Here is a 6462-nt window from a genome sequence, read left to right as displayed (position 1 = left end):
GTAAAAAGGAAAAAACTTTCAATAAAAGTTTTTAAAGTGCGTGAATAAATCCAAAATTGTAAACCTAACCCTGGGTCGTCAGTGCGCATGTGTAGGTATAGCATGTATGTGTGTAGTGGCAGAAGAGGAACACTTGTTGAAGAGCCGGAGCCCCAGCTTCACTGGTGTTGTGCCGAGTTGTCCGCACCTCGTGGGACTTTCGGATACTTTATCACCGTTGGTGAACCCCACAAAGAATATTATATCGTTTGAAATAGCTGGCTACTTGAAATAGACCTGTGAGGAACCACGACGTGCACACAGTTGTTGGTAGCACGGAATGCACGCAAAACTCTGCACAAGACCGGTGAATGGCAGGCGATCAGAGAGAAAAGGGTCAACAATAAGCCTTAATTTAGCTGGAAATTTACAGCGTAAGTTGAATGCCTGGTGGCCCCCAATAGTCGAAGATTCGATGCTACGATGGGCAGAGCCTGATTCCACTGATTCTCACAGTCAAAGCTTCGCAGCAAAACAAAGATCATGCCATTTTGGCGATATGGGGGTGCTCAACGTCTGATTTTACATAGAACCACCAGTCCAGCCCTGGTTAGCTCCATGGTATATATGAAACTTGAGAATTAAGGAGAATATCGCGGAAACTTTGCGTCCCACCAAACTTGAAAGTTCTCATTTTTTCTGGCAAGATAATCTTAAAAATTATAGGAAAGCCCTCCGTAATGCCACAGCAGCGTATTACTCGTCATTAATAGAGGAAAATAGAAAACCCCAGGTTTCTTTTCAGCACTGTAGCCAGGATGGCAGAGTCACAGCTCTATTGAGCCAAGTATTCCCATAGCTCTCAGTAGTTACGACTTCATGAGCTTCTTTAATGATAAAATTCACCAAGATCTGCCCTCAACTGGCACCGACTTATCTCTAAACTCAGGAACCTTTGAAACAGCTGTAAAACCAGATATATGTTTAGACTGCTTTGCTTCCCTCAATCTTTACCAACTAACTTCAATAATTTCTTCATCTAAAAACCATCAACCTGCCTCTTAGACCCCATCCCAACTAGGCTGCTTAAAGAAGTTGTGCCCTTAGTTGTATGACTTTCTACATATCAATAGTTTATTTGAGGATCAGGATTTAGACAACACTGGTGAAAATTACTAATGACCTCCTAATTGCATCAGACAAATGACTTGCCTCTGTACTGGTTTTATTAGATCTTAGTGCTGCTTTTGATACCTTTGACCATCAGATCCTATTATAGAGACTGGAATATTTCATTGGCTTTAAATATTATCAGGAAACACTCCATAAACTTTCATTGTTATGCAGATGATACTCAATTATATCTATCGATCAAGCCAGATGAAACATCAGTTACAGAAGCTAACTCTAAATGTGCCTTCAGGATGTTAAAACCTGGATGACCTGTAATTTCCTGATGTTAAACTCAGATAAAAAAAAGTTTTTGTACTGGGGCCCAAACATCTCTGTGATGCATTATCTAAAGATATAGATACTCCTCCAGCATCACTGTGAGGACTCTCTGAGTTATTTTTGATCAGGACATGTCCTTTAACGCTCATATTAAGCAAATTTCAAGGACGCCTTTTTTCACCTACGTAATATTGCAAAAATCCGGAACATCCTGTCTAAAAATGATGCTGGAAAAACTAGTGCATTTGGTTCTTCTAGGCTGGATTACTGCAATTCCTTTTTATCATTCTGCTCAATTAAGACAGAGGAACCAAGAAAATAGATTATATTTCTCCAGTCTTAGCTTCTCTGCATTGGCTTCCAGTAAAATCCAGAATAGAATTTAAAATCCTTCCACTCATGTACAAAGCTCTTAATGTTAAGGCACCATCTTATCTTAAAGAGCTCATAGTGCCTTACTACCCACCAGAGCACTGCGCTCCCAGAATGCAGGGTTACTTGTGAATTCCTAGAGTCTAAAGTAAAATGAGAGCCAGAGCGTGCAGCTATCAAGCTCCCTCCTGTGGAACCCGATCCCAGTTTGGGTTCAGGAGGCAGACACCGTCTCCACATTTAAGAATAGGGTCCTCTTTTATAAAGCTTGTATTTAGGGCTTGCTCAGGTGAGACCTGAACCATCTGCCACTGACTTCTTTTGTGTTTAATGGCTGTTGGCAAACTGTTGGCATACCGCGACCACCTGGGCTGGTGTGTGGAACAGTAGATTGCTGCTGACCTGCTGGTCAGATTGACATACTACCCCCACGTTCATGTGCTGAACTGCATCTCGCAGACGCTTAGAGTTATTTTCTGGAGAGATGCACGACCTGCGCTCCAAATGAACGCAGGATACACGTCGCAGCCATCTTGTGTATGCGAACGCGTAGTTAAAAGCAAGTTTGTCCATGCTGCTATAGGCCTAGACTGCTAGGGTACTTCCCATGATGTATTGAGTGGCGCTCTAATCCTCTTTATCTCCATATGTGTGCAACCTCATCCCATTAATCCATGTTACTAACTTGACTTCTTCCCTTTCCCATAGTCTTTTTTATTTATTTAACCTTTATTTTACCAGGAAAGAAATCCATTGAGATTTTAATCTCTTTTACAAGGATGTCCTGGCCAAGATGTGAAACAGCACATAGTGCAAGGTGCAAACAAGGCATTACATGTACTCTTTCTTGTGCTTTCTCGTCCCTCTCTCTCTCCTCCTGTCTGGGTGTTTCTGGCTCTGGAGCTGTGGAGTCTGGATCTGTGGTTGTGTCACCTGCTGCCCCCGTGTTCCTGCTCGACACCCTCTGCTACAATTGTTATTACTAGTCCCATTGTTATTATTATTGTTATTATTATCATTAACATTACTAATATCTGTTATTCATTTTCAGTTTGTACCACTATTACCTTTACTGTCTGTACTTCTTTGTGGATATTGTGTGGCTGCTCCTCCTACCCCACAGCTCTCTCTCTCTCTCTCTCACCCCCAACTGGTCGAGGCAGATGGCCGCCCACCCTGAGCCATGGTTCTGCTCGAGGTTTCTGCCTCTTAAAAGGAAGTTTTTCCTTGCCTCTGTCGCCTAGTGCTTGCTCTTGGTGGGAACTGTTGGGCTTCTGTAAATATCATCAGAGTACGGTCTAGACCTGCTCTTTTATGAAAAGCGCTGTGAGATAACTGTTGTTGTGATTTGGCGCTATATAAATAAAATTGAATTGAATTGAAATTGTGTGTTAAAAAATAAAAATATATAAAAAAATAGAATAAATAAATGACAGTAATATGTGTGTGTGTGTGTACTCTCTCTCTCTCTTTCTCTCAACCTGAACCAGTCGAGGCAGATGGCTTCCCACCCTGAGCCATGGTTCTACTTGAGGTTTCTGCATCTTAAAAGGAAGTTTTCTGTGGCATGTGTCGCCAAGTGCTTGCTCATGGTGGGAATTGTTGGGTCTCTGTAAATAATAGCACAAAGAGTACAGTCTAGACCTGCTCTACATGAAAAAAAACCCACTATGAGATAACTGTTGTAGTGAATTGGCGCTATATAAATGAAATTTAATTGAATTGAATTACCCTAACCACACAGACATGAAGCTAGCACAACCTGACCCATCAGAACACAAAAAGAAAAACAAGAGACTACATCACACAGGTCACAATCATTTGCTCCTGCAGCCAAGGCCAGAAAGTGGACAAAAGATAGAAAGAGCCGAGATTCCCACCCCATCTTTATTGTTTTTTCAAAGACAATAAAGATGGTCCAGCAGTCAAAATGTCTGCTGTGTAAAAATGCCTATTGTCTTTCTTATACATTCTTACATTTTTATAAATGTTAAATAAAATAATGACAATGAACTTTACCTGGAAAACTCTGAAGTACCCACCTGGATCAGTTCACATGTAATTGACTGTAATCACTCCATTCTTCTGCTATCACTAACAGAAAGCAGTCATCTTCCTGCTACTTACATGCATGTGAGGATCTGGATTAGACTGTCTTTACGGACACAGCAGGGTGCAGGTGTGCACTCCTTTACATCTGTTTGCCTGTGAGTTTATTTGTGTACCATCTCTGTCACTGAGCTCACTAGTGTCTGTCAGCATCAATCTTCATCACACTGATCCAAACTGACTCAATTAGCCAGTGCAATGGATGCTCCTTGTCATGGTTTCCGTCATGTTGTGTCATTCTCCAACCCCACAAGAACCCATCACCAGGGGAGGAGATTACTCCACTCTAAAGGGAGACTTGGCTGAATCATGCCTTCAGTGGTATTATGTAACACTCTCTACTAAGACGGCCATGTGGCCACAGAGCTCACCTGTGTTTAGACTGACCATCTGCCCCTACCCATCCAAAGCCCATCGTCACTCCTTGCAACACTCACTGTCAGCTGACATCTTAGTGCTGAAGAGACCTTGCTTTGGTGATGAAAGATGAATCGACATCTCCCACAGCTCTGGGTGTGAGGATGAATTGTATAAGCAGTATGAGGAAGATGTGGGAGCCTGAAGGCAGGAAATAACATCGAGATGTGCAAACGAGTGACTAATACTGGATTGGCTGCAAATTACCATGCTTATTTACTGTACGGACTTCCTATTTTCCTCCAGGTTAGACAGGTACATCAGCAAATCATACTCTCTGTGTGTGGGTGAGGAGAAGTAAAGCTGGGATTGCATCTCTGTTGACACCTCCGCAGATTCAGCGTGAAGCAGGGAGAGAGAAACACAGACATGCAGACAGAATGAACAGAAAGAGGAGGACAGAGGGAGCGAGAGAGAGGCAGAAACAGTGAGAGAGAAGAGTGAAAGAGAGACAGAAGATATATTTGACTATGTGGGTGTGTGAAGTATCCAGGCATGCATCATAATTGTGGATCCGTGTTGGAGCAGCCGGACGTGTCACTGCAGCAGCAGGGCATTATTGGTCTCACAAAGTGTGCTATTTTGTACTTTAAAATAGTGGGAGCTGTGAGCGCAGAGAGCGACGCAAGAGACGTTTTCAAAGACAAAATGGAAACTGCTTTGTTTCTGCTGCCTCAAAGATTTTGTTAACTGGGATTAAAAAAGACTTTAACTAGTTGAAGGATGCAGACTGGAAAATTATGACGCCTCTTCACTGTAAATAGACAAAATTTCAAGAACTGATCTGAGGTGAGTTTGAAATCATGACTAAATTGAGTGAAATCATTTAATGCTGTGGTATTTTGTATGTACATGTGTGTGCCCTGATTCATCAGTCATTCTGAGAACCAATTTGAGTTTCAGACCATGACACTGGGAACATTTTGAAAATGAGGTTCATTTAGGGCTGGGGTAAGTGTAGAGAATACGTTATGTCAGTGAGGGTCCCCACAAAGTACAAACATTGTGAGCGTGTGTGTGTGTGCGTGCATTTTTCTGTCCTTTTTGGTACTGAAACTCGACTTCTCCAAAGCCCAGTGTGCGATGTAGTCAGCCCACGCTGTTTCCCGTTCCCATGGAAACCAGTGCCCAGTGCTAAAAGCAGTTCTGTTCTGTGTGAGTGTGTTTGACTGAAAAAGAGAGAAAAATATTAATCTGATATTTAACAGGCTTATTGGATCTTAATGTACACTGAGTTTCTGTTGTATACTGTGAATCATGAAGATGCTGTCTGAATTAATAATGTGTAATTTGTCACTACATTCACCTTCCTGCATCCCTCCTCTCTGGATCTTTCTCCACAATACCACTCCTCTTGTTTATCACTGTGTACCTTTCACCCTTTCTTTCTCTCCTTTAACCCGTTCTCCATCTGTCCTCACACTACATATTTTCTGTCCCTGTGTCTCTAAGATGGCTGTCAGCCCTATCATCATCTGCCTCTTGTCACTGATTGGCTATGGCTCTTCCCACCCGTCTCCTCCTCCTCGGGGATGCAGTGAGGATGTGGACCCTCCGTACAGAGTGCTGTGTGACCTGGAGTCAGTCTGGGGTGTGGTTCTGGAGGCCGTGGCCTGCAGCGGTGGCGTCAGCTCTCTGGTCCTCGCTGTGCTCCTCCTAGTTAAGCTGCGCTCCATTTCCGACCCCGCCAGGCGCTCCGGAATGGGACCTCTTCTCCTGCTCCTGGGCACGCTCCTCGGGCTCTTCTCCATCTCTCTGGCTTTCCTGGTTGGGAAGAACCAGGCGCTCTGTGTGGTCCGCAGGGCCTTCTGGGGGCCCCTTTTTGCCCTCTGCTTCTCCAGCTTGCTTGTGCAGGGTGTGAGGCTCAGGAGGCTGGTGGCGGGGAAAACGAGCCCATCAGGCAGCTCCCTGGCAGCGCTCGGTCTGGCCTTGGCCTTGGTTCAGGGGATCATCTCTGCTGAATGGGTCTTGCTGACTGTAGTTAGGGAGCGTCACCCAGCCTGCGAATATCCGCCTTTGGACTTTGCTCTGACATGCAGCTACACCCTGGGTCTGCTCCTCATAGCCATGGGGCTTTCTCTGGGGTGGTGCTGTGTGGGGGAGAGATGGGGTCAGAGGGAGCAGGTGGGAGTG

The 6462-nt window shown here is 44.2% G+C and overlaps 1 pseudogene; it reads left to right on the top strand.

The window, feature by feature from the left end:
- Positions 1-4365: 4365 nt before the first annotated feature.
- LOC119882111 lies at positions 4366-6453 on the top strand (annotated as a pseudogene).
- Positions 6454-6462: the final 9 nt, after the last annotated feature.

The sequence above is a fragment of the Micropterus salmoides genome, unplaced genomic scaffold (assembly GCF_014851395.1).
Source record: "Micropterus salmoides isolate LMB-PRFRI ecotype aquatic unplaced genomic scaffold, ASM1485139v1 Ms_hic_scaffold_2915, whole genome shotgun sequence".
NCBI classification, from domain to species: Eukaryota; Metazoa; Chordata; class Actinopteri; order Centrarchiformes; family Centrarchidae; genus Micropterus; species Micropterus salmoides.
Note: the sequence above shows the minus strand (reverse complement) of the source record. Positions and strands in the feature narration are given on the sequence as shown.